At 39.2% G+C, this 19,210-nt stretch overlaps 1 protein-coding gene across 13 annotated transcripts in view; it reads left to right on the top strand.

Moving 5' to 3' along the window:
* FNBP1 (formin binding protein 1) overlaps window positions 1–19,210 on the top strand; it is a 143,851-nt gene that overhangs the window by 88,858 nt on the left and 35,783 nt on the right. The window lies entirely within an intron of this gene.

Here is a 19,210-nt window from a genome sequence, read left to right as displayed (position 1 = left end):
GAAATATCTTTCCAGATTTTGCATTCATAGCTTTACCAGGTAGTTCAACAGAATGAGTATTGTAGCAGTTCTTGAAGCCACTGAAGCAGCCACTAGTTGCAATTCTGTAGATTTTTAGCCTTTTTCTTTCTTTCTTTTTTTAAATTGAAGTATAATTGACGTACAATATTATATTAGTTTCAGGCGTACTTAGCCTTTTTCTTAAAATCTGCATGACGTTGCTAAGGCTTACCTGTGATTGCTTCGAAACATTAATTTACTGTGAAAAATTGCATATAGACTGGAAAGCCTTCTGTGTTATACCAACATCATTGCCTTATATTTCAGTCACATAAGAAAGTATGTCACAGCAGAAAAACATGTGAGATTCAAAGCAGAGTGTGTGTGATTATAAATGTGCGTTTCTTGGAATTTCATCTCTGGCCTACATTTAAAGTGGGTTCTCCAGGGAGCTGGCATTACCTGGGGTCACTACCAGGCCAGGACTGCATCAATCTGAATTTCCAGCTTGGGGTTGGGGATCCACACATGCTGTGTGAGTTCTAGTCCTTTGTGATTGAAAAATTTCCGGGATGACTTTTTAATTTTCCTCCCTCAGGTCAGATCCAAGGTAGTTAACTTAACGAACGTGCAATTGCTGGGTCCAGTTGCAGCTTTAGGACTTTTGGAAGGTACTACCAAACTGAATTGCTCTCCTCAACTATTTTAATATTTCCAAAGATGTATTATTATTTCTTATACGTAGAGAGTCATTTTGTTATTTTTATGGAAGTACTATTTACCTCCTCCCTAAGGATGTGATAAATTACTGGATTTTAGCATCACAAATGTTGAAGCTCATAGAGCAATGTCTAAACATTGGAATTCTTAAGTTATTCTTAAGTTATTTTGCTTATGAGTATCACTTGAAGCACTATAATTTCCCCAAATTCCCTGTGATTTGATTGTTATATCAGTTTTTGCATTATCATCAGTGAAGCCTCTTGTCAGTATCAAGCTGAAAGGATGCAGTGTTTCAGTTCTTATGGATACTTAATGTAATTTCCCATTTTGACTTCTAATAGCCTTCAGATCTAATATAAATGTCTTTTCCTCCAGTTTCTGCCCATGATTAAATTATCCAATTGTATTCAAGATCACTCCCCCTCCTTTTTCCAGCAGTCAGCCCCACGACACTTGGAATGCCATGCCTGTGTTTACAAAGACATTGTAGCTGCTCCCACCATGAGTAGGATGGACTTTCCTAAACTACGCTTGTGTTTGATGACACAGCTCATGGGAACTATATGTGCATGCATCTTCTAAGCTGCGTAGGATCTGGGTAGGAGCCTGATTTTCTTCTTCTCCTTTTGGGAAGTTAAATGTTCCGCAGAGGGATTGGCTCTGTGTTCAAATTGCCTAAATCTGCTCGAGTCCACGTTTTTGCTTTGTGTTCAGCATCAGTGTGTGGCCAGATGTTTAGTCATTTGCTTACAAGAGGGTATTTGTTAGCCTTGAGGCACCCAGTTTAACTAAATGTAAATTTATACATAGAAAGTAGACATAAGAAAAAAAAACTGACGGTTTTACCTCTGGGTCAGTGAACATATTTGGATGTTGTGAGGATGCCATGTGCCTTAGAAGAACGATGGGGAAAGAAAATAAGTTCAATGGAATGGTTTTTATGCCACTGTCAGAAAGCTTTGGATTTGAAGACTTGGAATGAGTTGTGGTGATTTGAAATTAGTGAAGCTGGCTATGTCAAAGAACCAATAGAGGTTGGAATAGGTCATCTCATGGCTCGTGACCCATACGCTCAAGTTGAAGGTAAAACCAGACTTTTTTCCTCCTTTTTAAGGAGATGGAAAAGATAGTCCTTACTATCTGTCTTGTAATATTGAGCAGTCAAAGGACTGCAAGGGAACATGGAAAAATCAAACCATATTATGTCTTACTCAAATATAGGCGTCTCCTGTAAAAAAATTAAAGCACTGAGGATAAGGTGGAAGTATTCTCTGCTGTCCAGCCGTCCACCTTCCAGACCCTCCTCAGAGGTGGTCACTCTCGCCATTGGTATGTGTCCTTATAGACCTTTTAAAATAGGTTTTATTGAGGTGTAATTTACATACCATAACGTGGCCACATGTTACGTGGACAGCTCAATGAGTTTTTACATGTATATGAAATCGTGTGCCACCACCCCAGATAAGGAGCATTTCTAGGACCCCAGCAGGCTCCCTGGAACCCTCCCCCCACCCCAAAGTTATTGTAATAATAATAATAACTGTTATTCTTACCTCTGACATATATTCGTTTAGCCTATTTCTGTACTTCATACAAATTATATAATACATATTCTTCTGTTTGACTTCTCTAACTCAATATGATGTCTGTGAGATTCATCTTTTTGTCATGCGGGGGTGGTCCGTGTTGCCATGTGGTGCCCACTGTGTGGATGTACCACAATTTATCCATTCTCAGGTTGGTAGATGTTTGGACTGTTTCCATATTGAGACTAAATTAAGAATAAAGCTCCTAAGGAAAAAAAAAAGAATAAAAGCTCCTGTGAACATTTTTATACATGTCAGTTGGTGGCCATGGTCTCTCCGCCTTGGGTGTGTACCTGAGGTGCGGTGGAACCCTGGGTCACAGGTGCGTATTTGGCGTGATGCGCTGTCAGAGCTTTGACAAAGTGGCTGTACCAACCGACACACCTTCCGCAGCTGCTCCTCACCTTCATGGAGGGTCGGTATTCTCAGTCCTTTTATTTTAGCCTTTTTGATGAGCATGGAGTGGACTCTGGTAGTGGTTTTAATTTGCATTTGTATTTCCTTGATGACAAATGATGTTGAGCATCTTTTCGTATGCCATTATCCACCATTTGAGTAACCTCTTTTTTGAAGTGCCCAAATCTTTAGCTCATTTTATTAAAGAAAAAAATTTTTATTTAGGGGCTTCCGTGCTGGCGCAGTCATTGAGAATCCGCCTGCCAATGCAGGGGACACGGGTTTGAGCCCTGGTCCGGGAAGATCCCACATGCCACGGAGCAACTAAGCCCGTGTGCCACAACTACTGAGCCTGTGCTCTAGAGCCCGTGCGCCACAACTACTGAAGCCCGCGCGCCTAGAGCCCATGCTCCACACAAAGAGAAGCCACCACAATGAGAAGCCCATGCACCACAACGAATTGCAGCTCCCACTTGTGGCAACTAGAAGAAAGCCCGTGCACAGCAACGCAGCCAAAAATAAATAAAAATAAAATAATAAAACATTTTTTAAAAAAGGAAAGAAAAAATAAAGTGCAGTGATTTAACTGCATTCAAGGTCAACATTAAAATATATATATATTTATTTATTTATTTATTTGGCTGTGCCAGGTCTTAGTTGCAGCATGTGTGATTTTTAGTTGCGGCATGGGGTATCTTTAGTTGTGGCATGCGGGATCTAGTTCCCTTACCAGGTATCGAACCCGGGCCCCCTGCATTGGGAACGTGGAGTCTTAACTGCTGGGCTGCCAGAAAAGTCCCTTTAGCTCATTTTAAAAATAGATTTTCTTCTTTCTGGCGTACAGGTGCTCTTTATACACTTCGTATATGAGTGTATATGTATATATGTGTGTGTGTGTGTGTGAGTGTGTACATATATACATATGTATGTATGTATATGCTAATACAGTTATCTTTACTTACCCCCAATAAAGCCTTTTCTATGCCTTTAATCGATATGTGGGTCATCTTATATTTTAAAATTTTCATCATTGCTATTAAAATATTGTTGTGTGATGGAAAAAGCCTAGACAACCAGAATATTATCATTTCCAAGTTACACATCTTTAAGGATCAGGCTTAGAAATACAGAGAGCCCAGCTCTCCGTGGCCCCATCTCTCAGAAGCCCAGTGCCATCAGATTGGACATGGTGCCAAAGGACCATTTAAACTCTTGATGTGTTCTCGATTTGGGGGGCCAGGGGTAGAGTATAGTGTGTAAAGAGGTGGGCAAGAGACTACTTTTTAACGGAGTCAGTATTTCAAGCTTTATAGAGTTTGGAGGTTACTTGTGAAGAATCAGAATGCTAAGTAGCCATTAATTTATTTTATTAAAATGTTTCTAGTAATTTTTTTCTTGCAGTTTGCTTCCGCTTGGTATAGCTTTTCATCCAACTAAATTCCGAAGTTGTCTATTTCTTTTTTTTTTTAACATCTTTATTGGAGTATACTTGCTTTACAATGGTGTGTTAGTTTCTGCTTTATAACAAAGTGAATCAGTTATACATATACATATGTTCCCTGTCTATTTCTATTTAAACATGGGCCCCCAAATGTGTTACCGTATATACATATTTTTTAATTTAAGGGAATTCTAATGGAATCATGATTTCATGACCTTATTGTCATTTTCAAAAAGCATCTAACTTGTTGACAGCATTCCTGAGTTGTGAAGTGTTCCCATCCATTCATTCCCTCACCCATTATTTGTTGCCTATGTGCTGGTGAGGTGTGGTGGTGGCATAGATACCGTCGTGGAATCACACAATCCTTGACTTGAAGGAATTTGACTTTCGTTTTCTTCCTAATACTTAGTGACTGTATGGTGAATTTTCCCATGTGCTCCCTACATACTTCTTAAATGCCATTTTGGTGACAAACACTTTAAAGTCGGGTTTTATCTGTCGCTGTGCTTTGGAATAATAACATGCTAGACAAATGTGGATGAGAGGCAGTGCCTAATCTCTGCTTTCTGATAATGCTGCAGCTGGCTAGTGCGGTGCTGGGATGAAAAAGGAAAAGGTTATCAAAATGAATGGAATGTGAACTAATATTTCCGAACAGAGAGAACAGTATTTTCTAAATGCATGCATTAAACTGAGTTCATCCATGTCAGGCAATGAATAATTCCCTTTCTCTAATTCGCCCTTGCCTTGTGACTGTTGGCTCTTACATAATTTCTAAATGCAAAATAGGATATTGTTTAACAGAAACTGCAGTTCGTGGTTACAAGTAGCTGCAGAAATTGTTAGTGAGCTCAAGTTATGGTTTTTAAACTCTGGCATCGATTTCTCCTTTTCTTACAGGTCTAGTTTCATTTAAATTGTGTGATTCTTTGACTGCTAACGTCTTCATTTTCTGGGCAGTTGTTTGCCGTCAAACAGTTAACTTGGCTTCTTAATTCAAATTCATTGCAGTTCTGAGTGTTGACTAACCAGAAGAATTCTCTATACAATGTGAGACGTTGCCCTGTTTGGCCTAATCATGAGTTTTACTGTATAACCCGATTTAAGGAACTGTTTTAAAAGTTAAATTAAATTAAAATGCTGACCATGAGCCCTTAGAACAGTGTATCCATTTCTTAGGGAGTTTGCATTCCATTTTTGTGTGATATTATGGCTTCCAAACATAGTTGGCTTTGAACATTATTAGCTTTTAAATTCTACATAGATGCCCCTATCATGAAGTAGAACAGGACATTCTGAGTCATTTATGAATTAAGGTAGAATTCCAAGAAGTATGTGATAAAACTTCACGTTTCTAATGACAATAAACTATGCATGCACTCTTTTTATGTCATATATTACATAATAGAATCTTTTAAAGAGAAAAATACAATTTTAGTAAAGAATCTATGTCAGTGTTAAGCAAGAATGAAGGAATTTACTTTGAATGATTATCAGTTTGATAATTATCTTGATAAAACAAATGAAATTTACTCGTTTAAGAGGTTGTCCTCAGTTGCAATCAGGGATGTCTGCTCTGTGAAGCACAGGCAGGACAAAGTTGGTTCTGTTCTAACTGAAGCCAGCTGAGTAGCAGAGTGTTAAATTTTTTTACCATTTGGGGAAACATTCTCTAGCAAGATGACTACTTTAGTTATTGTACGTATAAGGAATTGTACTATTAAATTTTTTCTCTGCCCTTGTTGCAACCACGAGGTTGACATCTTTATTAAACATGTTAATATCTTTGGGGCTTTCCCCAAATTTGCTTCATATCAAATGTCTGACTGGTTATCTGAAGGAATTGTTCACTGTAACAATTTAGAAAACAATTTTTTTTTTCAAAAGAGGAAGTGGTTTGTATGAATGCAGGAAATAAATTTCGCAACGGCAGCTTGATCTTTTAGTTTAAAATTGTTTTCGTTTGCAACAAGAGAAAAATGTATAGAATTAAAAATGGATATCGTTGCTGTGACTATTCTTTAAAAGTGGTTCAGTGTTCAAATCAAAGATTCTAGAAAAGTCATCTTTGTTATCCTCTTGTTTATATCTGTCCTGTAAGCAGTCATATCTGTAGAGTTTATGTTTTGTTTATTTTGCTTCTCAGTGTGCCTGTATTAAGTGAACATCCTGGATGGTTTCGGTTGTTTTGATGCTTAATGTTTGTCCTGAGTTAATACGGATATGTTTTCTTCTTTTTTGATGCTTCACATGGGAAATGGAATTTAATGGAAATTTTCCCCAATTATCAAATGTGGAATAAATGAATTTATATTTGGAAACAGGACACAACTTTGAATATTAGTAGGATGCGTTTTTTTTTTTTAAGGCTGTGACACTCAATATTTAAAAAATGAATTTGTGATAGGAATGTTGAAACATAAAATTATTTACTGTGGTTAAATGTTTCACATACAGGTATTCTTAACGTTGCATTCAGCTCCCAGTTTTAGTTCATTTGCTAGCAATTACTACAGCCTCTATGTTGTTGACCTTAATTTTTGCTTCTTTGCTTTGGAAATAAGTGGTTTTTACACAGCAAATGGAGTTTGGGTAAACAAACATTTAAAAAGAAACAGGAAAGTCAAAATGTCAAAATCTCAGAGCATCAGAAATGTTGGAGGGTGGGGTGCTCCTCAAAGTGAATGTATATAAAGACCAAATACTTTTTTTTTTTTTTAATTTATTTATTTTTGGCTGTGTTGGGTCTTCGTTTCTGTGCGAGGGCTTTCTCTAGTTGCGGCGAGCAGGGGCCACTCTTCATCGCTGTGCGCGGGCCTCTCACTGTCGTGGCCTCTCTTGTTGTGGAGCACAGGCTCCAGACGCGCAGGCTCAGTAGCTGTGGCTCACAGGCCTAGTTGCTCCGCGGCATGTGGGATCTTCCCAGACCAGGGCTCGAACCCGTGTTCCCTGCATTAGCAGGCGGATTCTCAAACACTGCGCCACCAGGGAAGCCCAGACCAAATACTTTTAAAAGCCTCTTCAGTGAACTATTTCCAGTATGCATTATGTTACTTACATGAAAATGCTAACACGAGAATCTATCTTAGCTTTGCTTTAGTACTCCTAACAACAAAGCCTTTAAGTGAATGTTCAAAATAGCAATAGAATGAAGTAAGATGTTAGGTCATTCCCATACCCTAGATCTGAAAATAAAAGTGAATTGAATAAAACATGACTACAAATATTCATATTATATGAATATATGAACATGAATATAAAATAAAATAAATAAATGATATTTACTTATTTGAGTGTGTGTCTTTGTGTGTGTGTGTGGCTTCAATACTTGGCATTTCCTTTGTGCCCCTCATCGTTCTAAAGGCTTTTGTACGGCAACTCATTTAATAAAATATTTTAATTTTTACTGATAGTAAATGGTCTATCTTGGCCAGGAGCTGGTTCTTAATATTTTTTAAAATTAATTCATTAATTCATTTTATTTTTGGCTGTGGTGGGTCTTCGTTGCTGCACGCGGGCTTTCTCTAGTTGCGGCGAGCGGGGGCTACCCTTCGTTGTGGTGCGGTGGCTTCTCTTGTTGCAGAGCACGGGCTCTAGGTGCGTGGGCTAGAATCGCGTGCCCCCTGCAGTGGAAGCCCAGAGTCTTAACCACTGGACCGCCAGGGAAGTCCCCGATTAAGTATATTTTAAACATCCTAGACATTCTATTAGAGTAATTATTGAACAAATAGTTCAGAGCATCAGTAAGATTATAATGAATACCTTTCTTGAGGGCCTTGCTTAGCTGATAATGAAGAGATAGAGAGACAAGGAAAACTCGAGTCAGTTGCAGAATCAGATAATGTGTATAACATGCCAAGCTGCAGGGTGAAGATATTCAGAGCAGCAGTAGATAAAAAATGATTAATGAGGTACATCATATGTGAAATCACCTGGTCTTATGACCAGCAAATACTAGGAGCTTAAAAGTTGCTCATAGATTCTGCATCTGAAAAAGCTCCATGTGGATTACAGGTTGTTGGGATAGGGCTGAAGGAAGAATCAGGACTTGAGTATGATGGATGGGTAGAAATTGAATGGATAGAGCAGAGAGGGAGCATCTGAGATGGAGAGAACTTCATCTCAGGCGTTGCGGGAAGCATGCTGCTGATGTTGACAGACAGGGAGTTGAGTAGGATCTTCCAGAGAGGTGACATGAGAACGGACTGTGAAGGATATTAAGAGTGAAATGGGATAATGAATGTAATCCGCATGAAATGGTACTGAACCTACTTCTCAAAAAACTTACACTGGGAACGTGTTTTATTTTTTTCGAAGAGGGTTTCAGTCCTTGCCATAATTCTTTTATCCCTTTATAGATAAAAAAGGTAAGGCTATACAGTGTTAAATTTCCATTAACCTGGGACTTCCCTGGTGGTCCAGTGGTAAAGAATCCACTTTCCGCTGCAGGAGATGTGGGTTCTATCCCTGGTCCGGGAACTAAGATCCCACATGCCGCGGGGCAACTAAGCCCGCACACCACAACTACTGAGCTCGCGCACCTCAACTAGAGAGCCTGCGTGCCACAAACTACAGAGCCCACGCGCTCTGGAGCCCGTGTGCCACAACTAGAGAAGAGAAAACCCGCACACCACAACTAGAGAAAAGCCTGCACTTCACAACTAGAGAGAAGCCTGCATGCCGCAACAAAGAGCCTGCACACCTGAGAGAAGATCCCGCGTGCCACAACTAAGACTTGACACAGCCATAAAAATAAAATTTAAAAAATTTTAAAAAATTACCAGTAACCTAAAATGGCCATGCTGGATGTGGGAGAGCTAAGACCGAAGCACATTTCAATGAATTCTTTGTGAACTCAGTGTCCTTACCAGTGTACCGTATGATTTCACTCCTGGTTTATATTAAACGAGCTCTTTATTGTTAGCCACTGCTCTTGCCTACAGAACTAGGCTGGTGATAATGGGCTGGGATAAGGTGATAAATAGCAATTGACGTGAAGCCTCAGTATATACTAGGGGCCCAATAAGGAGAGGTGGGTCCAGGGACCATCTAAAGGGGGCAGCCATGTCTTCACCATCTATCCACACAACCAGAGACATGTACTAAGGCAGGCCAAGTGTTGTTACTTCTTGCATATTCCTCCTTTCTGGGTTAAATTCCCTCCTTTCTGAATGATAGGTTGTTTTTATTTTTTTCCATAAGGGTTTGTGAGTAGTAAGTTCTTTATTTGTCTGAAATGTTTTTATTTTGTCCTCACTCTAATGTGATGGTTTAGTTAGGTATAGAATTCTAAGCTGACAATGATTTTCTCTAAACATTTTGAAAACCTCATTCCATTGTCTTTTGTCATTCATTGTTCCTTTTGGGAAGCTGGCTAACTACTTAATAACTATGTTCCTTTTGTGGATATTTGACTGTCCTCCCTAGCTCTTAAGACCTTATCATTGCCTCTGGTGTTCCGTGGCATCACTGTGATATTTCAAAGTACAGACTTTTTGTTTCTTATTTACTCTGCTTAGGGTTCATTGGGGATTTGTTCCTTTCATAAATGTAGGAAAAATCTCAGGTGTTAACTCTGCAAATATGCCTTTCTTTCATTCTCTTGAATTGTTGGTTCTGGGGCTCAGATATGTATGAAACTTCTCATTCTATTCCCCATGCTTCTTAACTTCTTTTTCCTTCATTTCATTTCTTTATCTCTATATATCACACTTTGTGTAACTTTCTCAGCTACTTCATGAGTTCTCTTCAATTATTCTATTATTTAACTGATCTATTAAGTTTTTAAATTTCAATGAGTGCATTTTTTATTTCTGGAAGTTCCATTTGGTTCTTTCTCAGATATACTTCATCTTTATAATGGCTTTCATTTTCTTGTGATTTCTATTGCTTCTTTTATTTCTTTAATCCTTTTAAATGTTCTTGTTTTATATATTCTTTAAATTTTTCTTTTAGCTCAGGTTTTTATAAAATTAATTAATTAATTTATTTATTTGTTTATGGCTGTGTTGGGTCTTCATTGTTGCACATGGGCTTTCTCTAGTTGTGGCGAGGGGGGCTACTCCTCATTGTGGTGCACGTGCTTCTCATTGCAGTGGTTTCTCTTGTTGCAGAGCATGGGCTCTAGGCACGTGGGCTTCAGTAGTTGTGGTGCACGGGCTTAGTTGCTCTGCGGCATGTGGGATCTTCCTGGACCAGGGCCCGAACCCATGTACCCTGCATTGGCAGGCAGATTCTTAACCACTGCACTACCAGGGAAATCCCTAGCTCAAGTTTTTATGGTGATAGTTTTTCTCTCTACTGTGTCAGCTCTCACAGTGGTTTATTTCCTTGTGCATTTATGATTGTTAATACTATTATTTTTTGTATGAGCATACCTTCAACAGGGATGGTTTTTTTCCTCTGGGAATCCCTTAAAAGCAGGATTGTGGGTGTATCCCCACTCCCATTAGGGTTTTATATTTATTTTGGCCAGACAACCTGGGGCTGATTTTTATGTTAATTTCTTGTGGTGGAGATTCTTGCAACACCTTTATGGTATACACAGGCTTAAGGTTTTGTTTCTCAGAGGACACTCTTACCCCACTTCATCCCATAGCCTGATACCTAATCAAACTTCTTTGTTGTCTTCTTTGACCACTAGAAGTTTTGCTAGGTGTTGCCCAGCTTAAAGAACGCAGAGAAAAGTAGTACTGTGGTCAAAATTCAGGAAGGGCCTGTAATCTTTTATCTTGACCTATTAATAATATATTACTGAAAATAACATCTGTAAGATTTTTAGTATTAAACATTCCTGATTAAACATCTGTTATGACTTGGGTACTAAGGATGGACAGCTGCTCACCAAACACCTCAGATTTCTCTTTTTTTTTTTTTAAACTGAAGTATAGTTTTTTTAATAATGTTTCATGTGTACAGCAAAGTGATTCAGCCATAAAAAAATATATATATATACCTTTTCAGACGAGATCGGGCGCGTTCAGGGTGGTATGGCCGTAGACTATATACCTTTTCAGATTCTTTTCCATTATAGGTTATTACAAGATATTGAATATAGTTCCCTGTGCTATCTAGTAGGTCCTTGCTGTTTATTTTATATATAGTAGTGTGTATCTGTTAATCCCAAATTCCTAATTTATCCCCTCCCCTTTCCCCTTTTGTAACCATAAGTTTGTTTTGTGAGTCTATTTCTGTTTTGTAGATAAGTTCACATGTCTCATTTTTTTTTAGATTCCACATATAAGTGACATCATATGGTATTTGTCTTTCTCTGACTTACTTCATTTAATGTGATAATATCTAGGTCCATCCATGTTGCTGCAAATGGCATTATTTCATTATTTTTAATGGCTGAGTAATATTCCATTTTGTGTGTGTGTGTGTGTGTGTGTGTATGTGTGTGTGTGTGTGTGTGTGTGTGTGTGTATACATATATATACCTCAGATTTCATGGTATTTCATTTCTTTCTCTGGGGTATATAACATGATTAATTTTTTTTACTCTTCTAAGGAATATATATGTTTTGTAGAACTGCATTCCAGAGTGCTTTCAGTAGTTTTGCTCTTGACAATAATGCCACAGCCATAGAGAATGGTGATCATATAGGCATCAACTTTCCAGAATCCAGGCTGTTCTCTTCAGCTGTGCATATATGGAACCTTGTGAGTGTCATATTTTGGGGTGACGTTACTTATTAAGGGGAGAAAGGGAAGAGAAAGAAATCATCAATCTCAACCTACTATAACTGAAAACTCAAGACCCTTACCAATAATAATGTGTTAGAAGCCAGGGAGGAGGAGGGGGCAAGTCTTGGAGACCATGATTTATATTTTACCAAGATCTCTGAGCTCATACCAAGTTTGTTTTCACCAGCTTAACTTGGAGGTATGCCAGCATCAAGAGCAACCATATCAGCAGTGGCTTCTGTTTCAGCAGAAATTGTCACTCACCTTCTAATTCTACTTTTTAAATAAGGCAACTGGGGTATAGGGAAACAGAAGGCCTTTTCTAAACTATTTAGCAAGTGAATGGCCCCTGAGGGATTGAGATGCTGGTCTCATTTTGCTATCTTTCCATATTCTCTCCTATTTCAGCACCAAAGTAACCTACAATGCTGGGACTAGAAGTTGTAAGCCTGTTTAAAAAAAAAAAGAAATCAGGAAATTGCTGGAATATTTCAAGCATATTTCTTTGGTTAACTTATTTTGAAGTTTTTCTGTGTTCTGTATTTTAGCTGCCCTTATAATTTATCAAAGACAGACTCATTGTTTTGGCAAGTCCCCGGCCTGGAAGTCTCCAACAAAAACTCACGGTGCTCTGTCTGAATAGGAATTTTTAGATGCATTTTAGTCTTGAACTTGAAAATGTATTCTAGATGCAACAGTTTGCTGGGAAATTGAAACAATGCCATTTATCATACAACAACATTACTCCAGACAGAGAACTTTTCCGTCTCTTCCTTTGTTAATATCCCTCCTACTATATCTTTCAGAGCAGTGTGTGTGTGTGTGTGTGTGTGTGTGTGTGTGTGTACCTCAAAGGCAAGCCATACCTCTTCAATCTTTCACTGTTTCTGGAATTCTGCATTAGAATTTGCCTCTTTCGCTAAGCTTTTTGGCAAAATAAACTAACTTCATCACTCTTTTCAGAAGTGATCATTATTAATGTTTTATTTTTATAATAATGAGATTATACTGTAAATACTGTTTTAGAAACTTGAAAAAAATTAAATTATATATAGCTTTCACTTTCCCTTATTAAATACTCTTTCACATTATTTTTCTTCCAGGCTACACAATAGTCCATCAAGGGTATGACATATAATTAACCAATCACATTACTGCACATGGTCTCAAATTTTTAGCTATTATAAACAATACTGTGTGGATATCTTTTGTGAACACTGAAAGTTATTTCATTAGGATAAATTCCCAGAAGTAGAATTGCTGGGTCAAAGACTAGGGTGAAATCAGTTTTACTCCTAATCATTGACAAATCATAGAGAAATTCAGTTTACCAGTTAGAAGTTTCAGGGATTCTCAATAGACTGCTGTTTTTCTGGTCTCAAAAATACCTAGAGGAGGACTTCCCTGGTGGCGCAGTGGTTAAGAATCCGCCTGCCAATGCAGGGACACGGGTTTGATCCCTGGTCCGGGAAGATCCCACATGCCTCGGAGCAACTAAACCCGTGCACCACAACTACTGAGCCTGCGCACCTAGAGCCCGTGTTCCGCAACAAGAGAAGCCACCACAATGAGAAGCCTGCGCACAGCAACAAAGAGTAGCCCCCGCTCACTGCAACTGGAGAAAGCCGGCACGCAGCAATGAAGACCCAACGCAGCCAAAAATAAATAAATAAATAAATTACTTAAAAAAAAAAAAAAAGTACATCCTTTATTTAAAAAAAAAAAACAACCTAGAGGGACTTCCCTGGTGGTCAGTGGTTAAGATTTCATGCTTCCACTGCAAGGGGTGTGGGTTTGATCCCTGGTCGGGGAACTGAGATCCCACATGCTGTGCAGTGCTGCATGGGGCGGGGGGGACGACACACCTAGAGAATAGGTCACAATATCCAGTGGCCCCTACCTCTCTTGTATGCTGTGAAAATGTGTGCATTTCTTCTCTTTAACCTGGCCACGTCTAGAAGAAAAGGTGCTCCAATCATTGGAGCTACTGGTGACTCTGAGACTCACCATCTTTGCCAGCTGTTGCTTGGGGATCATTGTAATGTGGTGGTGTCATTTAATGATGTCCTTGCAGCTGTGTTCTTGGAACTTTCCGGTGAATTTCCCAAGGCTGCTCTACCTCCTCTCAGTGTTATCTCAGATCCCGCTCCACCAGGGAAGGACACTAGGTTGTCACTATTACCAATGTTTACCAGAGGGTGGAATGTGCAGGGACTTTTAGTTTCTAAACCTTACAAGTCTGTAAATTTGAATTATTTACAGCAAGCATATTTTTGAAATTGGGTGAAAAAAGAACTAAAGATGGAGAGAGGCCAGATAACCCAGGTTATTAAATTCGTAGGTTTGATTTTATCCACAATATTAAGTCAGCGGCTCAGGTAGTTGCAGAGGGGTGAATCGAGAGCCAGGTGCCCTGCTGGATTCTTGCTGTGTCCCCAGCCCAGGCTCTGTGCCCTTTTGGCTGGATTTCGGGGCTGGTGGTCAGGCCATCTGCCCCCTCAGTGGAGCTGTTGCAGGTCACTGGCTATTGGATAATAAATATGGACAGCCTAGCTGTGGTTCAGAATAGTAAATTCAGAATAAAATCTCAATTTAGCCCTCCTTTCCCCTCTGGCCTAAAATACAATTGATCTCTTCTTATGATAATGATGAAATAAAATATTGAAAGTCAAGCTGCTCCCGAGAACATTTACTGCTGTTGGAACTACCAGTGATGAAACATTTTTCATTGTGCTCCCCCAATTTTTGGTAATCAAGTGGGGCCTTTCTAAGTTGTTATATTTACATACTTCTAACCAAGGAAAAATATGACTTTCCAAAAGCTAGGAATGCTGCTGCAATAAATAGTTTATCATTTAAGGAACAACAGTGTCTACAGTCCTGAGAAGTCTGAGGTCATGTTCAAAAATTAATACATCTCATTATGTATTTAACAATAAATATATAAATAGAACCAGTCCATATTTGCTCATTTTGTTAAAAGGTCAAAAGCTATAAGCAGCCCTGATAAAAGATGTGAGGGTATAACCTAGTAAGTATAACCGCGTTCCCTGTGTGAAAGTAAACACATTCCTTAGTATAGCTCATTTTCTCTGTTTATGACAATTGAGACTCCGCCAGCAGTGTTCCTTTCTTCTTAATATTTGAAATATTAAGGAAAATGTAATAGCGAATTGAACAGGAAATAGCTACACATTTTGGCCATGCTAATCATCTAAATTTAACTAACTGAATGGATTTTAGTATTTTTGTCTTTAAACCTGTGAGGATTTAGAAGCATTGGGCTGCAGCTCAGTTTCTAAAATATTGTTTTCTTTATTTAGAAACTGTAACTCTGACCTTTTAGGCAGCACAGCTTTATTTCCATAGGATGTTGAGTTAGACAGTGTTAAGAATTACTAAGCAGTGAAGTAGCGCTTAAGCAATACATACTTAGGCCTATTTGGATTTATTTGGGGAGATTCCCAAGGATTTGTCAAAGAAATTCTGAAATTTAAATTCAGTCTTTCTGATTGACCGTGAAACTGGTGTAGTTCTTATTTAAAGATGTCTGTGAATTACAGCCTCAGGCAGTTGTGGTCATTCTGGACTTTTTTAGAATGTTATCTCTAAATTCTGTAACTCTGAGTCATTAAAAAAAAAAAAAATCCTCTGACCTTCTCTCTGCCCTGCAGTAATATTGCTATAAGATGCAGTATCTTTTTTTCTTAGAATGAGAACATGAATGAAAAGAAATAGCTAATGGTCTGGCTGAGAATAGAAATACTGTACCTCTTTAAGATAATAGTTGCTCTTTTCAGATGGACTTAAAAAGGGAGGAGAAGTTGTGATGCTTCTAATCTTCATGTAGCCTTAGACATTAGGAGATACACTCTTGAAAATATCTAGTTACTTAGCGGTTACTCCAAATAAGTTTTTGAAAATACTTTTAAAGATATTTTTAAAAGCATATTTGTAGTAATGAGTAACTGACTCAGCACTAGTTTTAGAGAGAGACTCTTGAAGTTCCATCGCAAAATAAACATAGCAGCTTACGAAACAAAAATAGATTTCCATAGTAAATCTTGGTCAGAACAATGGCACATTCCTGGGCCTGGGATTCAACAGTGAGTATTAATTCAAAGCAGCTGGATGCTGGGATTGAGAGTAAGACAGTCCTGTCTTCCTGCTGTGGCCTTGCAGAATCTGATGTGTGACAATATTTTGCTGCTTTTAAATGTTGCTTTATCCTTTTAGTGCGTCAGAGAGAATCTGCAGAGGTACAGAGGCTTTTGCAACCTCAGATCCAAACTTTTCCTTTCAGGAAAACTCCCAGAGAGATCATGCTTCTTTAACAAAAGGTAGACCGATTCCCTCTGGAGTCTGTTTGTTTTCTTCTACTCAGCTCACTTTCCAGGCTGGATTTTATCCATGTTCTTCCTTATCTCAGTTTCTTCCATAGTTTACATCTACTGGTCACCTAGTTACATTTCAGGAATGCATTGTGCAGGGCACTGTGAAACTATTATGAATTAATATGCTTATAAAAGCAATTATATAGCCAAAGCAAAAACATGATTAGAGATTCTGGGGAGTTCGGAGGTTAGAGGATGACAACCACTTCCAATCAGATGGTGCTGGGGTACCTCTGGCAGGCTCACCTCTAGTTCTCATGAGTAAAATATTCCATGGTCGTTATGATGGCTTGATTGTCAGGAAGCATTAATCTGCTTATGTGGGCTGTGTGTGTGTGTGTGTGTGTGTGTGTATACACACATAGTGCATTTAATGATGACATTCTGATCTCTGTTTCAGAACTAAGCTATTTTAAGTTTTCACCAAATTAGAATCATTTCTCCAAAATAAATAAGGAGACTGTCCATCTTGCTACTCTCCTTACAAAAGAGATGATGCAACCTCCCTCCCCTGGGATTTTTCTGAGACTTTTTTTCTGAGGAAGTTTTGTAAATGAAAGAGAGAATTTTTTAGAAATGGGAGGTCTACCTGGGAATTTCCTTGTTTGTTTGTTTTTTCCCCCATAATCATAATAGAGTGAGAAATGATAAAATTCTAGGCAATTGAAAGAGTTAAAAGGGTTTTTGAGTTGGTTGCATCAGGGGAACAGATGGAGTGCACGTAGGTGGGGAGGCTACTATTTAAATGGAGGAGGGTTACTGTGTATTGGAAAGGCATGGATTTTGCAGGGTAGCTGGGGACTCAACAGGCTGGGAACTAGCTTAATGTATTTGCTAGTGAACACAGTAAAGCGGAAGCCAAAGCGTATGGTCAGGAAGGGAGTTAACAGTCCGCTGACAAAGAGGAAGAATGTGGCAGCTGAACTAACTGACGGGAGGTGAGAAGTTGGTAAATTGGTTTTGAGGTACCTAAAGGTCTTAAGAAACTAAGAAACCTCAGGTAGTAAGGAAATCAGTTTGGAAATATTAATATTGTTCCCTGCATTTGGGAAGTGTTTACGTATGAACAGGGAAGAAAATAAAGGAAGCACCTCTGAATGACCACCTTGGGCTTTCACGGATACACAGATGAGCAAAGCATATCAAGGAAGTGAAATCAGGTTAAGCCTTCAAGTCACAGAGGCAGGAAACCAATGAAGGACATGGAGGTGCGAAGAAACCGATCTGATACCAGTGATCAGACAGAGAGTGGGACGAACGACTCCTGCCTTTCTTCTTCGTGTTGGCATTTGAACCGTTCTTTGTTTTTTCTTTTTCTTTTTTTAAGCAGTTAGGTTCAGTAAAACAAGACAAAACAACAAACAAAAGTTGCCTTGGGTATGTTGGAACAAGGCCCTTTTCCTGTTGTGTTGTTGGTTCAGTGTGGTAAGTTTGCCCCGTATACAGGCCAAGCCATCTCTTCATCTGGCAGGGGGTAGTTTTTTCCCTGCACGGACCTCAGATTGTCTTAGAGATTCATGAGATTGTATTTATCAAGGTACCTCCAAGGTGCTAGAGGAATCTGAGGAGCTCTTACCAGCATAACAATCTCTGCTATTTGTGGAGGACTTGTGACTTTACAGACATTCTTGTTTGAACTTTCAAATCGATTCTGCAGCTTGTCACTAAGAGCCCCTTTCTTGCCTGTGTGTAATTAGCCAAAAAATGAATGAGAAGAGAGAAACAAATTTATGAATTCTATTATTATTTAGGAGAAAAGCAATGCAGTAAAACACAAAATAGCACGCACGCACACACACACACATAAAAAGCACAAAGAGAGCACCATACTTACTGCTTCTTTGAAGTATATTCTGAAAATAAACATAGTGGAGAGTTTTAGAAAGGTCGCTTTAGATCAGTGGTTCATATACCTTTTTTTTTTAAATTAATTAATTAATTTATTTATTTTTAGCTGTGTTGGGTCTTCACTGCTGTGCACAGGCTTTCTCTAGTTACGGCGAGCGGGGCCTACTCTTCGTTGCGGTGCGCGGGCTTCTCATTGCGGCAGCTTCTCTTGTGGAGCACGGGCTCTAGGCGCGCGGGCTTCAGTAGTTGTGGCACACGGGCTTCAGTAGTTGTGGCACACAGGCTTAGTTGCTCCGCGGTATGTGGGATCTTTCTGGACCAGGGATCACAGTCGTGTCCCCTCCATTGGCAGGCGGATTCTCAACCACTGCACCACCAGGGAAGCCCCCATATGCCTTTTTAATTCATGAACTCCGTTGAGAATTGGATTAAAAAATTTATGGATCGCCCGTCCCCTCCTCAGGAAATAAAAAATATGATCAGTGGTTCCCACAAGGGAACCTAAATCTAGGTAACATAAATGTGCAAATTGGGCCAAGTGCAGACAATAAAGAATTTTGGCACATGTGTCAAACTAGCAAGTAATGCCAAGTTAAGACAATAGAGAATGGTGGGGTTTGTGAAAAATTAGGGTGCACATCCTTGCCTAAAGTAAATTCAAATTCTAAATAATTTCTTTTTCTTTTTTCTTTTTAATTGAAGTGCAGTTGATTTATAATATTATGTTAGTTTCGGGTGTACAGCATAGTGATTCAGTATTTTTGCAGAGTATACTCCACTCTAGGTTATTACAAGATAATGGCCATAATTCCCTGTGCTATACAATATATCCTTGTTGCTTATCTATTATAAATATAGTAGCTTGGGGCTTCCCTGGTGGCGCAGTGGTTGAGAATCTGCCTGCTAATGCAGGGGACACGGGTTCGAGCCCTGGCCTGGGAAGATCCCACATGCCGCAGAGCGGCTGGGCCCGTGAGCCACAACTGCTGAGCCTGCGCGTCTGGAGCCTGTGCTCCGCAACGAGAGAGGCCCGCGCATCGCGATGAAGAGTGGCCCCCGCTTGCCACAAATGGAGAAAGCCCTCGCACAGAAACGAAGACCCAACACAGCCAAAATCAATCAATCAATCAATC

This window comes from Balaenoptera acutorostrata, chromosome 6 (assembly GCF_949987535.1).
Source record: "Balaenoptera acutorostrata chromosome 6, mBalAcu1.1, whole genome shotgun sequence".
In the NCBI taxonomy this organism is placed as follows: domain Eukaryota; kingdom Metazoa; phylum Chordata; class Mammalia; order Artiodactyla; family Balaenopteridae; genus Balaenoptera; species Balaenoptera acutorostrata.
Note: the sequence above shows the minus strand (reverse complement) of the source record. Positions and strands in the feature narration are given on the sequence as shown.